This window comes from Pelodiscus sinensis, chromosome 1 (assembly GCF_052426305.1).
Source record: "Pelodiscus sinensis isolate ZL-2025 chromosome 1, ASM5242630v1, whole genome shotgun sequence".
In the NCBI taxonomy this organism is placed as follows: Eukaryota; Metazoa; Chordata; order Testudines; family Trionychidae; genus Pelodiscus; species Pelodiscus sinensis.
This window is the reverse complement of record NC_143052.1, coordinates 155475008-155491309: the sequence shown is the minus strand read 5'-3', so window position 1 is coordinate 155491309 and position 16302 is coordinate 155475008. Positions and strand designations below refer to the sequence as shown.

Below are 16302 nucleotides of genomic sequence, written 5' to 3'. Positions count from 1 at the left end.
AGCTGCCAGACTCTATACTACTGTTCTGTATTTCATTTTCTTGCAAGGCTCTCTTCCCTGGAACAACAGTATACAAGTAATGGGACACAGGCAAACTGTCAAAAGGCTCGGTAGCGTACAGGCAAGTTCTGTCTACAGTATGCATTTTCCTATAATGAGGTTCCAACACTTTACAGCTCTGACCATGTTATAACATGTTTTGATCTCACCTGTGTAAACTAAACCAGACCACATTATAAGCATGTGTAACAATCCATGTTATCTAGCAAAGACTAGGCTGGATCCTTCGCTCTGTATGTTGGTGTAGAGAGTTTTCCCTTTGCATCTATGGAATGATTGGGGGGTGAGGGAAGGGTTAGCCCTTAAAGCTCAAGAATGAAAGAGCTGCCAACGGCCTAGCTTCACACCACCTCCTGTCTCTCACAACCTCATCTGGGTTTGTCTTCTCTGGGAGTCATTGAGCCAAAGGATTGCTTCCCATCTGCTGAACCCAGAAGTTGCCCCCCTTTATTTGTTTTATGGGAGGGATTATACTTTGTTACTCGTTATATAAAGTATTCCATATAAAAAATAAAAATACAGTTTAATCCCCAAGTAAATCAGAGTAGCTTTATTGCTTATATGTTGTACAGCAATTAATTCATATAAACCATTTTTAAACATGCACGTCTCTGAGTGTAAATATATAGTGAATCATTGCTTTCTTTTGGGTGTTTTTCTATTATACTTTGTCAATTGTTGTTACAGCAATGGAGGAGCGTTTCCCATACCGCATGCTGTTCCATTTCAGCTATAGTGAGTCACTTCATTTTTAGTGCATGTCGAACCACTTGAAGTCTCATAATCCTTTAGCCTAATGTGTCGTAATCTCTATGTAACTGTATCTCCTATTTTAATATGGAACTTGAAATTAAAAACCTCAGAAACATCAGTAAAGGCTTTAAAGCAGCTTATCAGAATCAATAGCTGGCAGTGCCCCTAATTTTTCCATGATTAAAAACTGGTTTTTTTTCATAGTTGACCCAGTAGTAAATGAAACAAAGGTGGGTCAAGTTTTAGCAAAGGCAGAAAAACATGAATTTTTCAAATGTCTGAATAATGTAAATTGTTATGGAGAGCTGTGTGTAGTAACATTACCTTTCAGCATCTTCAATACTGAATTATCAATGTGATGTGTGAGGATAGTTGGATTGGTGCAGAGATCGCCACAGTTCAGGAAAATTGAAAGTCAGATTTCCAGTGGTATAAAATTCTTGTTGCATTCTGCTCATCCTAGTACATATCCGCCATCTTTTCCAGTCAGCATGAGGGACTAAGTAACAGCTTATGGTGTTTTAGTTAATGTAAAATGACTGGAATTTCGGCACCCCAGTCATGTGAGCGCGTCTAAAAATGTTACCCAATAGCAAGTGTTATTTCCTCTTTATTTTCCTTGGTGATAATCCTTTTTCTTCGGTGTTGTAAAGAGGGAAATTGAAATCTAATGGACTCAGTAATCAGGTTATGAAAGTTAGGAAGTAGACTAAATATCATAAGAGGACCTCTCACAATATTATCTATATTGTGAGAGTTCCAAGTACAGGTAGTCCCCGGGTTACATGGATCCGACTTACATCAGATCCCTACTTACAAACGGGGTGAGGCAACCCCGCACTAGCTGCTTCCCCCCAGCAGACCAGGGAGACGCGGAGCAGCTTTTCTCAGCAAACACCTCAGCTTGAGAATAAAGGACTGAGGGAAGTGAGGTGTGGGAGAATAAAACTGAGCTCTGGAGAAATGTTTGGCTAGAGTTTCCCCTACAATATGTACCAGTTCCGACTTACATACAAATTCAACTTAAGAACAAACCTACATTCCCTATCCTGTACGTAACCCGGGGACTGCCTGTATATATGCTTGGAGTGCACATGTGCGCGCGCACGCACACATACACACACGCACGCACACAAAGAGACTAGTGCATGGGTCTGGCCTGGGGGGAAGGGGCTACGCCTGGCCTGGCCTGGCCTGGCGCTGGGGGAAGGGAAGAGAAGGGCTGGGCTGGGCAACCCAGTGGTGCTGGGGAAAGCGGGCTGTGGCTCCTGTGATGAGGGTCAGGGCTGCACCACCAAACCCTTGTAGTGCTCCCAAGGATGCTTCCCTCCTCCCCCCAGTCTGATGCTGGAGCCAAGGACCAAGTGGGTAGGGTTTTGTGGCAGGGGAGCCATTTACCAGGGTTGGTGGCCAGCAACATGTTAATTCCATGTTAATTCCCCAGATGGCCACTACCTTGGTGATGCGGCTGCTCCCAGTAGTCACTCTGCAGTATAGCTGTCCCCTGTGCTCACTGCCCCCAGTGGTGACTGTGAATATAGCGTCCCTCCATTCGGCCCCGTCCCCTTCCATGTTATGAAAAACAATCGAATTCCAGGCACATCCTGTTTTCCTGGCACAAACCCTCACCTTGCTTTAAGTTAGGCTAAGAGGAGCACCATACCAAATTTGGTAATCCTGGCTCTTACCGTTTAGGAGGAGTTCTTGAACAAATGGACTCTCAGATAGATGCAAAAATATATAGGTGAAGTATCAAGAACTGTTATGGCATTTCAAACCAAATGGTATATAAGTAGTTTTTATAAAGCATTCCAATAGAGTGATGCAATTGGTGATGCTCCTGCTATGTGCGTGAAGTGCTTTTTTTTCCTGCCAAGAGAAAGTGCTTTTTTTTCCTGCTTCTCCCACATGGAGCTTTTTCTTCAAGTGTTGTTTTTGGTTTATTAAGCAAACAAACAAACAAAAAAAGCAAAACAAGATGGTCTGTTTGGAAAATGTATTATTTTTATAAGAAGCATGTAAAACAGAATGATTTTGAAAGGGGTTATCCTTAATTAATGAAGTGATGCTGGATAGGGCTGTCTACTTAAAACTATTTTGCTTTCTTTCAGAACAATATTTTTCTTTGGTCTTTAATGAGACTTTACCAGCACATACTGTATTTTTTCAAAAGTGCTTAAGTGATGTAGATGCCCAAAGTACTATGCCAGTCATTTTTGAAAATTGAAATTGGGCTCTTAAATCAGTGGGGTGCTTTTGAAATTTTATCCAAAGGCACTCTTTCCAAATTCCAGCCTTCATTTGCTGGCCAAAAGCAAATGAGTTTAAAACTCAAAAGCAAATTGCTTGAGTTTGTGCTTTTTTTTTTTTTTTTAAATCCCATATGAGTTTTTGTTCTACCCATTCCTGCAGTTATAGCTGTGTGGAGCTCCCAAGTTCTCTTTGTCCTGGTGTCTCATCCTAGCTGACATCTGATAAAGAAACACAGGTAGGGAGAGCATGCTGTTGGCTTCCCTATATTTTGTATAGACTCCCTGATATATGCCTGTATTTAATATAAGACCTCTTCATAATTCATAGGCTGGGCTCCACTCACTGTGGAGGGTCCCGCTGCAGAAATATATTCTCTGCATTTCTTTCATGCATTGTATTTAATTTTTGACTAGACAGTATTCTAGACCAGAAGAGCTCTGTGGAGCTTGAAAGCTTGTCCCTCATAGCAACAGAAGTTGGTTCAGTAAAATATGTTACCTCACCCACCTTTTCTCTCATACTCTTGGACCAACATGGTTACAGCAGTATAACAAACAGCCCTGCAAACACCAGGAAGTTTTATACAAAGAGGAAAACAAGTTGTCTCAACAGCCAGACACATTTACCTGAGGTTCTCAGAACAGTACAAGGTGAATCAAAGTAAGTTAGTAAAGTAGTCTGTGATAGGATGGAGGTGCACTACCTGGTTTCTTAAGATCTCACGCTTCTTTTTTCCTTTCTCCTTAAATAAATGGTTATAGGAGGAACTGTCAGAGAAGTTGCCTGACTGGTGGTATGGTAAGAGATTGCCTTTGGGAGGGTCAGGCATCACATCCACAAGTCAGAGGGCAGAGCTGACCATCATGCTGGGGAGTTTTTCTGTTTAATTTTTAGGTGTATGAACTTAAATACAGGAAAAAACTTCACTGCCTATGACTTGTGTTTTTTCCTGTGCAGAGTCTTTCTACCAGCTTATAAAGTACATCAACATATCTGGGATCCTGGATATTGATTGTCCAATGAGGGAGAAGAGGACACTGTTTATAACTTCATGAGTTAGATTAATTAAACATCTGTGATTTTTATCTTTCAGTAGTTTTATGACAAGGCGTATAAGCCTGAATATAGTGTATGTGTGAGAGACAAGCCTCCTAAGGGACTAGCAAAAGTACCATCCAAGAGACTAGCAAAAATCAATTGAGTAGTATATAGCGGTCTCTTAATTAAAGCCTGACCAGGATCAGGATCATATGAGAAAGCAAGGGAATGTAGCAAGCCTGTTGGGAGTGACCATTAGTGCAGGTGTCACAACGTTCACAAAAATACATTGTGGAACTGTGAAAACACATAGAAAAGATGTTTAAGAGGTGGAGAATGATACTAAGTTGAGGAGTACTTTAGGGCAATTTTCTTAGATAGATGTTTTGCTTAAGGTTACACACACAGTATTGCCAGACAATGGATCTTAAATTCAAAACCCTCTCTTTACATTTCTCAGACATGACATGAATGGATGTTGCACTTATAAGAATGAGCCATTACACATGTCTCATGGTACAAAGAAAATCACAGTAAAAGAAATGTCTTGGTCATAAATTTCTATGAATTGTAGCCATGTGTCTTTAAATTCCTCCTGTTTCTCATTCAAATTAAATGTTACTCTATCAGTACTTGCCAGAGCTCTCTCACTTTCGTGTCTGTCTGTAATATTTTAGCCCCTTTGATGCTGTGCCATTTTTGAAGTAGCAGTATCAGTCTTTAACCGTTTAAATTAGCTCATGACACAAATATTTGTATTTATCTAATCCATGCACATTGTGCACCCCTTTTCACTTATTATACCTAAGCATATAATAAAAATATAGATTTTAATTGTGTATTGAGCATGAAAAATAATTTGTATTTTTGCAAGTGTTTTTTTAATGGAAGCTTCCTCTTTGACTGGGAAGTTGCAGCACTGGCTGTAAGGGGGTAGGCAAAAGCTTCTTGAACAGCTCAGAAGACTCGCATCCAGAACTGCTTATCAGTGAGTCTCTAATTTAGATCTGTAATCAGCTGATGAATGTTCATGTGAAATGGGTTGATTCAAGGTTAGTTTCCAGTGGGCAGATTCCAATGGGAGAAGCCACCATGGCAGTGGCCACTTAATTGTTTAAGAAACACTGCCATAAACTGAAAGGGATGGCAAACTGAACTACGTCCTCAACCTTAGTGCTGGTCGTCTCAAGAAACAGAGTTGAGTTAGTTGTGGGGAGGAGTTTGAGCTGTCAAAGAACAATAAATTCTTTGTTTAAATCCATTCAGTGATTGTTATAGGGTCAGATTAACTGTTGTCAGTGTAGTGGTGGGTAAATTGTATGTCCCTCAACCCATAAAAACCCCTGCACCTTGCTGTGGGCTTCAACCTCAGTGAGGGGAAGTAGTGTTTCTCCCCCCTCTGCCACACACACACATTGACCTGAGAGATGATATGGTAGGAGCAAATTTTATTTGGTGCCAGAGTCTCCTGGCAGAAGATGCTGAAGGATACAGTGAGTCAATGTATCTCTCAGTTGACCTGCCATTAGCCCCTCACCAGCCATTAGTGCCTATTTATGTATCTCCCTGCCCGTGAAACAACAACAACAAAAACTCAGAACCACCTCCTGATACATTTTCTACCTTAAAGACTCTTTATCAGCTTTTACACTAGGCCAAACCATGGATGAGTCAGATTAGTTTTTGTCTCCAGACAAGACATAAGAATGGCCATATTGGGTCAGACCAAAGGTCCATATAGCCTGTGTCCTGTCTGCTAACAGTGACCAATGTCTAGTGCCCCAGAGGGAGTGAACAGAACAGGTGTAATCACCAAGTGATCCCTCTCCTGTCATCCATTTCCAGCCTCTGACAAACAGAGGCTAGGGACACTATTCCTACCCATCCTGGCTAATAAGTATTGATGGACTTAACCTCCATTAATTTATCCAATTATTTTTTGAACACTGTTAAAGTCCTGGTCTTCATAACATCCTCTGCCAAAGAGTTCCACAGTTTGGCTGTGCACTGTGTGGAAAAAAAATTCCTTTTGTTTGTTTTAAACGTGCTACCTATTAATTTAATTTGGTGAGCCTTTAGTTCTTAAGTTATGGGAACAAGTAAATAGCTTTTACTTATTCACTTTCTCCATATCTGTCATGATTTTAGAGATCTCTATCATATTCCCCCTTAGTCTTCTCTTTTTTTAAGCTGAAAAGTCCCAATCTTTTTAATCTTTCTTCATATGGCACTCGTTCCAAACCCCTAATCATTTTTGTTGCCCTTTTCTGAACATTTTCCAATGCCAAGATCTCTTTTTTTGAGATTACGTCTGTACACAGTATTCAAGATGTGGGCATACTATGGATTTATGTAGAGACAATAAAATGATCTCTGTCATTATTCTCAGTCTCTTTTTTAATGATTCCTAACATTCTGTTAGCTTTTTTGACGGCTGCTGCACATTGAGTGGATATTTTCAGAGATCTCTCCACAGCGATTCCAAAATCTCTCTCTTAAGTGGTTATAGCTAAATTAGTCCCCATCATTTTGTATGTATAGTTGGGATTATTTTTTCCAATATGCACTACTTTGTATTTATCAACATTAAAATTCATTTGCCATTTTGTGGCCCAATCACCTAGTTTTGTGAGATCCTTTGAAGCTTTTCATAGTTTGCTTTGCTTTTAACTATCTTGGGCAGTTTAGTATCATCTGCAAATTTTGCCACCTCACTGTTTACTTCTTTCTCCAAAACATTTATAAATATTATTGAATAGGATTGGTCTCAGTACTGATCCTTGGGGAACACCACTAGTCACTTCTCTCCATTTTGAAAATTGAGACGCATATTAGCAGTTAATAAACTGATAATGGATTTTATCTTGGTTCTCTTTGTTTCACAGTGAACTATCCTTTCTAAAACAAAGCCTGTCTGTGTGCTTCATCTTCACAGGAGTAAGAAAAAAAAATCTATTAAAGGCCCCAGACGTTTTTTCTTTTAATTCTTGCTGGAGTCATGTAATCTTTTGAAATGGTCTTGAAACTATTCTGACATTGGCAGCTAGCATGAAAACATTGACCGAGTCTCATACACAGCATGCATCGCTGTGTAGCTATTTTTGAGACACATTCCAATCTGCAGACAATAAAGGAAGGTCTGCTTTGCTTTTGTGGCCATCATGTTTTTTATTTCTGAGTTGAATGCTATTGTTGGAATGTCCCCCCTCCCCCACCCTAAAATTTTAGAATTAGGTCTGGCATCTCTGTGGTTCAGCATATTTGCTGGCCTTTTGACATTTGCAGTAATCATCATAATGGAAGAGCAAGCATTTATCATTTTAAGCAGCAGCTGTTTCACTCCTGTCTACCCTGATCCAGCATGCAGAGTTGAGTGTTCATCTATATAAGCAGTTGATTTTAATAATAACAAAAAAGAAAAGGAGATCATTCTGGTAGCACCCATAAGATCTTTCACCATTCATGTTCATAGCCAATAGAGTTTGTAAATTGTTGATGCTGCTAGAAACAGGCATGCCACCATTAAATATTCAACCCAGTTTGTTGCATAGAACAACTTTGTACAGTTATTAAAAATCACTGCCTTATTTTTCCTCCACTTCTACTTTTATATTTCAGTGTGGTTTTTTTTCTTTCCGTTTTTTTGGGAGGGAAGTCAGATTTAGTTAACTTTTTGGCTACTTCCATGTCTCTATTTGTATGTCTGCCTTTCTCCTGCTCGCAGATTTGAGTTTTGGCTAGTCACCTTTTCCTCTTTTTTTTTTTTCTTCTTCTTCTTTGGGGTTTTCTTTTTCTCCTCCTAACTTCTTTTCTCCATCTGTTCTTTCCCCCTCTTTTCTGGCCTGGTCCATTTGTGATGCGGGCTAGAGGTTGAGTCCTGCTCACCAGCCAAGTGCTGGTGAATTAACAGCCCTGAATCTGTTTGTCAGTTGCATATTTCTTTCTTGAGGGAAAAACAATAAGGAGTCCATTGACACTTTAAAGACTAACAAATTTATTAGGGAATTAGAGCAGAAGATTTTATGAACTACAACTCACTTCCTCAGATGCTGAAGGGGAAAAAAAAAAAGAAAAGAAAAAAGGATACAGCTATGGGAGTGTGACAACAGCGCTAACTAAATCAGAATGGATCTGGCTTATCTTCCAAAGCGGTGAGAAAGCTAGAGTGCCTGAATGGGAAATTACCTCTTGTAATGGCAGAACTACTCCGTGGCTGCATCTAGACTGGCATGATTTTGCGCAGATACTTTTAACGGAAAAGTTTTTCCGTTAAAAGTGTTTGCGCAAGAGAGCATCTATACTGGCATGTGCCTTTGCGCAAAAGATTTGCTTTTGCGCAAAAGCATCCGTGCCGGTGTAGATGCTCTCTTGTGCCAGAAAGCTCTGATGGCCATTTTAGTCATAGGGCTTTCTTGCACAAGAAATTAACGTTGCTGTCTACATTGACCCTATTGCGCAAGAATTCTTGCGCAAGAAGGCTTATCCCTGAGCAGGAGCGTCAGAGTATTTGCGCAAGAACCACTGATTTTGTACATTACAAAGTCAGTGTTCTTGTGCAAATACTCGCTGCCAGTGTAGACAGGTAGCAAGATTTTTCACAAAAGCGGCCGCTTTTGCGCAAAATCATGACAGTCTAGATGCAGCCCATGTGTTTATTTAGACCTGGGTTCAGGGTGCAAAATTTGCATGTAAATTCCAGCTCAGCACTTTCTCTCTGCAGTCTGTTTATGAAGCTTTTCTGTCTGAGAATGGAATTCTCAGACTTCTGAACGAAAGCCCAAATTATCCCCCTTTGCTCCAGAGATTTTCCTGAGCAGTTTTTCCTCCACTGGGCCAGTCTTCCTGTGACTCCAAGCAGAAGCTTCTGCTTCAAATCTTTTTCTCCACAGTTTTGTCATTATAGTCTGTTGCTCAGTGCTGCAACTGAGATTGATTTAGCTAGGCTGGCAGAAACATGGCTGGAGTTGATGGGGAGTGGGTGTCTTCTTCTGGGGCCACACACTTTCCAAATGAAACTGGGAAATAGAAACTGTTTCCATTTCTTATCAGGCAAATTATCAGGTCTTATCATGAGGAAAAGGGGGAGGAGGAGCAGAGCTTTACGGTTAACATAGCACATCACTGAACATGCTTTGGGGACGAGGTCTATTTTTTAGCTGACAGTTAAGTTTGGAACTCTGGTGTTTCATTAACTCTGAAGCTCTACTGTAATCTAAATAGCTATAGGAAAAGAAACCCCAGTGATTAAAATGTTCCTGTATTGCCTGGCCTCACACAGCACTGCTTTCAGATGAAACCCTAAATGCTTTTCCAAAAGCTCTGTAGAAGAAGGGAGTTTACTCTTAACTCAAGCCCAGAATCTTGGACCTGAAACATTGAAAAACCAGGCAAGTTTCTTTACGCTTTCAGCTGTCATGGCAAAAGGTTTTCATAGTGGTAGGTTTTGGCATCTTGTAGCACATAGTGGGGGGAGGGGAGAATATCTTCTGCAAGTGACTGGATATTTTGTCATTTTCTGTTTGCATAGAGTTAAACTGTCCTTCCTTTTATTTTCTTATTTTCATGTTATCATAGGGAACTCTGCTGCTGACCTTTGTGCTGCTCTGGGGCCTTTAGCTGCTGCTTCTTCATTATGAGAGATGTAGGACTGTGCTCAAACTGTCTCCTTCCTTCCCCCCGCCCCCCATGGAGTGCATAAATCTTGGAAAATTTAATACAGGATTTGTCATAGCATGCCTTGCATTCTGGCACAGTTTAAAAAAATGTGTGTGTTGGGTGGGAATCACGTTACACTTCTCATTTTGAGAGGAATTTGGGGGTCATGGTTTAGCTTTCTATTGCCCTTGTCATCCAAAAACATTGGGGATGTCTCTGTAATCACTTAGGGCATGGCCAGAGTTTTTATTGAAATATATTCCATGCCAGGAAAGCTGTGCAAAACCACAGAAAGCCTGACAAATCAATTCTTTCTGGGTTGCAGTGGGACACGTCGTGTCCATATCTCTCGATACATCTAACCTGGGTAGCTCTCTTGTCTAGGATTTATGTACTTGACCTCAAACTTTTTCACATTATTGGATCTTTTTTTCTGTAATAAGGTGGGTGACACAACAAGGATGGGAATTAGTAAGGTATTCCTGGTTATCAATGCCCTTTATCTCCAAATTGCCAGTTGAAATCCACCCTTGATCAGTAGTAACAGAAAGAAGGTACAATTGGATAACACGCTGGCTTATTGGATAACTGTTTAGTGGCTTGTGTGAAATGAATTAGTAGTTTCAGTTCTTTTCCCACTGGACAACTGTCTACATTGCAACCCCACCCCCCATATTTAGCATTACTCAGATTGTAAACTTCTTGGGGTAAGGGCTGTTTTTTGCTGTGTCTGTGTAGCACCTAGCATTATGGACTTTGGCTCTGTAATTAGGGCATCTGGAAGCAACAGTAATACATATAATTAATATTAATAATTGGGGTCTTGGCTGAGAGCTTAGTGAGTAAACTACTTTCTTGCCTGCAGGTCTGAAATATCCTCATCAGGACTGAGACACAGTGATTTACCACTCAGATGTGAGTCTCAGTTTTAGTTTATTGGTGATGGCAGGGTGAGTGTTCTTTCTTCTCTGGGGGAAAAAACAGCAATTGGTAAAAAGTAAAAATTGAGATTTGAGGATGTACATGTGGCCCTCAGGTCAGATTGGCTCCACAATGAGGAATGTTCCTTTGTTATTGAGGCCCGCTCCAGTGATATGAGAGATTAATGGAATGTTTTTTGTGGGTTCAGAGTTTTTCATTTGGCTGCTCAAATCACTTAGGACCAGAATTTCCCATCTTCGTGTGCCTACAAGTTAGATACCTAAATTCATGTCTAATTGTATATATCTGGAATATGGTGTCTAACTTCAGTTGGAAAGGACCATTTAGTCCTTGGTGTCTGATCCTAGAAGGTACTGAACATCCTGATCTCTCAGTGAAAGTCAGTAGGAGTTCCAGGTGCTCCATAGGATTAGATTACTTATACTTTGAGAGTCAAGGTAGGTGCTTATCTGCAAATGTATCTCTCTGTTCTTATCAGCTAAACTCACAACCTCAAAATCATCTTCAGCTGCCCTCTCCTTTCTCCCCCAATGCACAGACAATAACAAAGTCTTGTTACTTCTTGGCCTATGTTCTTTAAAATATGACCCCTCCTTTCTGTCTTGCTGGATCACTTATCTCGTGCCTTAACTTTTGCATTATGTTCCTCTGAGATCTTCGTTGTGCTAATCTTCCTCCTCAAACATGTCCAAGTTGCTGCTTGCCGAAAGCATCTTTCCTAATCCTTCCTTTCTTCATGTCACTTAACCCTGCTCCCTCTGACTCACTCGTTCTCCATTGCACAGTACAGAACATGTTAACTTTCTATCTTTCAGGGCTCAACACGGTACTGACCTGCGTACATCTCTGTTTTATCCTCACTTTTTGATTCCCCTCCCAGCTCCCTCTGCTCTGATAGTGACACCAGACTCTTCCTCTTCCATTTCTCTTGCTCATAGTTGTGTCTGTCTTCTTCCCTGCTGCCTTTGCTTGGAATGACCTCATTGAAATCTTTTCTTAAAAATTCCACCTTTGCACAAGAGCCTACAAAACGTTAACTGCATACCATCACTGTAAAGTTTGAAAACTAACCCTTGCTGTTGAACGTTTCTTTTGGTATTCCAAACCCTCGAATCAAATGTCCAAATAATTATTTAGCTTATGAGATATTCTTCAAAAACCAAATTCCTCATCCTTTTCCAACCCTCCTTCCTTCTCTAAGATAGAAATATTTTGTTTCCAAAATACAAGACATCAAAAATATTTTAAGAATGGTTGTAGAGATTTCATTTTGAAAATGTTTAGGTTTCAAAATTACAATTCACCAAACTATGCTCTCCTGCTAACCACCGCTTTTTGGGAGCAGTGTGATTGTTGACGGGAGAACTGTCTCTAATCGGCATACAACAGCTATGCAGATTTTACAGTGGCACAGCTGCCTCTGTACAACTGTGCTGCTGTAAGGTCTCTAGTGTAGATAAGGCCTAAGTGAAAGGAGGATCTTACTCCTTATAGTAGCTTGAAGTGGTAGGCAGGTTTTCATTGCTGCTAAGCAGCAGTTCATAACATTGTTTGAACTTCAGGCTATTTAGAAAGGGGAACTGTAATATGAACAGGCTGTATATATCATCTTACTTTCCCATTTATTTCATTATTTATGGGAAATAAGTGATTTCCCATTTATTTAATTTATTTTAATATTTAATAATAAACTAAACCTGTTTAGTCTCTCAAAATTCCATTTTGTACAGCTTCTTAAAACTTTGAGATCTTTGTGTGGCATTAAAATAGTTTATTTTATTGGGTCTCATTTGCAGTACTCCACTCTTTTAATAATTAAGTGATAATTTAATAAAAAAATTAAAACCCCTTAAAATATCTCTGAGGCTGAGCCTAGGAATGTTTCTTTTTCATCTGTTTTTCACAGTCAGCCCAGTAATATAACATTTAAGCATAGTTTCTCAACAGAAAAGAAACAAGATCCGAATAGGCTAAACTTTCCACATTTGCAAGCTTTTCTCAGTGACAAATAGCCACCTGGAAAGTATCAGCTAATTCATTCTTGAGTCTTTTAAGAGGTAGCTTTGGCAAGATTTTATAAATGTAGAAATCTAAACAGAGAAACTAGAGAAAGATAGCTAATGAAACACTTGGCTTCGGTGAAAATATCTTCCAAGTTTTATTAAAACCTTGATTGACACCTGGATTCATGAGGATTGCTACAGATTTGCCTTGATGACATCTACAGTTAAATTAGGACTGTTCTATGAAAGACCACCTAATATGGTCCTAGATTTCATTGGTCTTTCTGCTGCCCTGTCCCCCAGAAAGTTACTCTGTTTCCTAACTATTGTGGAATCCGCATATACTGAAAAAAAAAATTGTATAAAAGAAAGCATTTGGGGTGTAAAATATGGAATGATATTGTAAAATCAGCTAGTAGTCCTGTAGCAGCTGGGAAACTAACAAATGTATATATAGAATCATAAGCTTTTCATGGGTAAAACCCACTTTATCTGATGAGTTGGAGCGGAAATAACAGAATCTAAGATGTATAAAACAGCAAAAAGCATTTTAGCAGTCAATTGTAGGATCTGTGTTAATGAAGCTAATTACCGGTAAGTGGGCTGGATGTGTCCCATTCATAACTTTTGGATGTAGGAATGTGAATATTAAAGGCAGGGAAATTGGCTTTGTTGTGTGTTAACCAGTTAATGTCTCTATTCAAGTCCAGGGTAACAATGCCATTTGCAAATGAATTCCAGCTCTGTTGTCTGTCTCTGTAATTGGGTAGTGAAATTCCTTTGTAGAAGAATGGCTACTTTTAAATCTACGATTGACTATCCAGGGAAGTTAAAATGCTCTCCTACATTTTACAGATACAGACTAACACTACTGCTCCTCTGAGACACTGTAAAATCAACAGAACTTATGGTGGTGCAGTTTGTTTTTGTGTGGTGACCCACAGTCTCTTTTATGGCAAACCCAACCCTTCTCCTCTCAGAAACTGGAATCTAAATCTCAAACTGGGCTGATAAAAGGCTTCATAAAGGCAGGGAGAGAGGTTACAGCAGTTGTTCTCAACTGGGGGTACACAGAGGTGGAACATGAACTCATCTTTATAGTTGCCTACTTTTACAATAATCTGCATTAAAAGCACTAGCAAAATCAGTACAAACTAAAATTTCATATAGGCAACAACTTGTATACTATTCTGCTCTATGTACTATATACTCAAATGTAAAGACAATATTTATATTCCAGTTGATTTATTTTAAAATTATGGTAGAAATGAGAAAATCATCCATTTTTCATCAGTAGTGTGCCTTTGTATTTTTATGTCCGATTTTGTAAGCAAGTAGTTTTTAAGTGAAGGGAAACTTGGAGGTACACAAGACAAAATGGACAGGGGTACAGTGGTCTGGAAAGATTAAGTAAGAGCCACTGGGTTAGAAGAGCTAATCAGGAAATATTAGTTTAACAACTACCAAAGAGTACAAAAAAGGGAAAGGAAAAACAATTAGAAGTGTTGTGTGTGTTTCGGTGCATCAAATTTCCCCCATGACTGTTTGTGAAAGCTTTATTGAGAGCTTTCAACGATCTGTCTTTATAATATGTACAGTAAGTATTGTGTAAGACGAAAAGTATGCCACAGTGAGCGAGAAAACAAATGCCAGTCTATGGCCAATCTCAAAATGTTCTTGTTATTATTAGATGTAGCCACTCCAGAGGAGACAACAGCCTCTAGGGGTCCCTGGGCAAGGGGGAGGGGGGAGAGGGCAGCTCCGTGTGCCCAGAATGGGTGGGTCCTCTGGCAAAGGGGATGGAGCCAGGGTAACCAACCCTCAGTGTCACCTGGAGCGTTGTGTGCCCCCGTCCCCTGGCCCTCAGAGCCACACAGAGCACGCAGCATGGTACTCCAGTGGCAATTTAAAGAGCTGGAGGCTCCAGCTGCTGCCACAATAGCACCAGTGTCAGCTGGGAGCCTCAAGCCCCTTTGAAGCGCTAGGCCTTGGGACAACTGCCTCCCCCGACCCGCCTGTTTTGGCGGGCCTGGGCAACACTTTGTCAGATAAAATAAATGGACATCATCACCTTAAAATTCAAACACCAGCCATAACATTTTTGTACATAATTGTTACAAGTAATACCTACAGCTGCTTTAACTGAAATTGATCAGAGCAAAAAAAAAAAAAAAGTTCTCAGTTGTTTTCAATTGTACATTTGGTACCTTTTAAATATATTGTTTCACTGTTCTGCTTGTTTAGCCAGCTAACCAAGTGTGTTTCCCTCCATTATTTGTGCGGATTTCTGACAGAAACGAGGGAGAAGAAAAGCATTTCTCAAATGCTAGGAAACTTTGATTGCAAAGCTGTAAGAATTTGCAGGGCAACGTGTGCGTGTGTGTGTGTGTGTGTGTGTGTGTGTGTGTGTGTCATTTCTTTTAATTCTTTTTAAACAATTAGATTGCATGGTGACTGTTTCCCTTTATTCAATTACTATTTTCTGTGACAAAGGTAACTTGTGAAAAGCACCTGTGGCCTGCAGCACAGTCTTTCAGAGAATTATAATCCCCACTGCAGATGAAACAGGGAGGTGAGGAACCTTAACGCAGATTATTTCACTTGATGTGCAAATGTAACCCACACACCTAGGGTATGTCTAGACTACATGGCTCCCTTGATGGAGCCATGTAGATGAGGTTTCTAGACATAGGGAAATGAAACGGCGATTTAAATACATCAAAATGGCTGCTATGCTCTGCCGATCAGCTGTTTGGCGGCACAGCGTGGTAGACTGGATGCGCCGCGGTCGACAAGGGCTCCCTTGTGGAATGAGGTTTACTGGCTTCCCTTGTCAACTGCGGAGCGTCCAGACTACTGCGATGTGCCTCCAAACAGCTGATCGGCACAGCACAGAAGCCATTTTGATGCGAATGAAACAGCGATTATTTAAATCGACACTTCATTTCCCTTTTTTGAGTACACTAATCTACATGGCTCTGTCGACGGAGCCATAGGCTACGTCTACATTGGCCCCTATTCTGTAATAGGGATGCTAATGTAGCACTTGGGAATAGGCAAATCCGCGGGGGATTTAAATATCCCCCGCGGGATTTGCATTTTCATGGCTGCCGCTTTTTCCAGCTTGTAGATAAGCCGGAGAAAAGCGCCAGTCTGGACGCGATCCTCTGGAAAATAAGCTCTTTTCCGGAGGATCTCTTATTCCTACTTTCAATAAGAGATCCTCTGGAAAAGAGCTTATTTTCCGGAGGATCGCGTCCAGATTGGCGCTTTTCTCCGGCTTATCTACAAGCCGGAAAAAAGCGGCAGCCATGAAAATGCAAATCCCGCGGGGGATATTTAAATCCCCCGCGGATTTGCCTATTCCCAAGTGCTACATTAGCATCCCTATTACGGAATAGGGGCCAATGTAGACACAGCCATATAGTTTAGACATACCCCTAGTGTGGTTACTGAGCAATGCAAGTAGTACCTAGATCACAGCAACAGTTAAGACCAAGAGACCTCCACAGCGTGGGCTAGGAGCCAGCTGGCTTTTAGCTCAGAGGGTAGAGGCTCCTATACTCAACTCCTGAGGTCCCAGGTTCAAAGCCCGCCT

The 16302-nt window shown here is 40.5% G+C and overlaps 2 protein-coding genes across 9 annotated transcripts in view; one reads left to right on the top strand and one right to left on the bottom strand.

Annotated features, from left to right (window-relative positions):
- Positions 1-16302, top strand: part of CMSS1 (cms1 ribosomal small subunit homolog) — a 356232-nt gene that overhangs the window by 228481 nt on the left and 111449 nt on the right. The window contains exon 1 of one of the 6 annotated variants that reach the window (XM_075915519.2): positions 10680-10709. The exons of the other annotated variants lie outside the window; for them this stretch is intronic. The gene's annotated coding sequence lies outside the window, so the exon portion shown is untranslated. Of the gene's footprint in view, positions 1-10679; positions 10710-16302 lie in introns of those variants that run through there. 6 annotated transcript variants of the gene reach the window in all.
- FILIP1L (filamin A interacting protein 1 like) overlaps positions 1-16302 on the bottom strand; it is a 297957-nt gene that overhangs the window by 215173 nt on the left and 66482 nt on the right. The gene's annotated exons all lie outside the window — the stretch shown is intronic.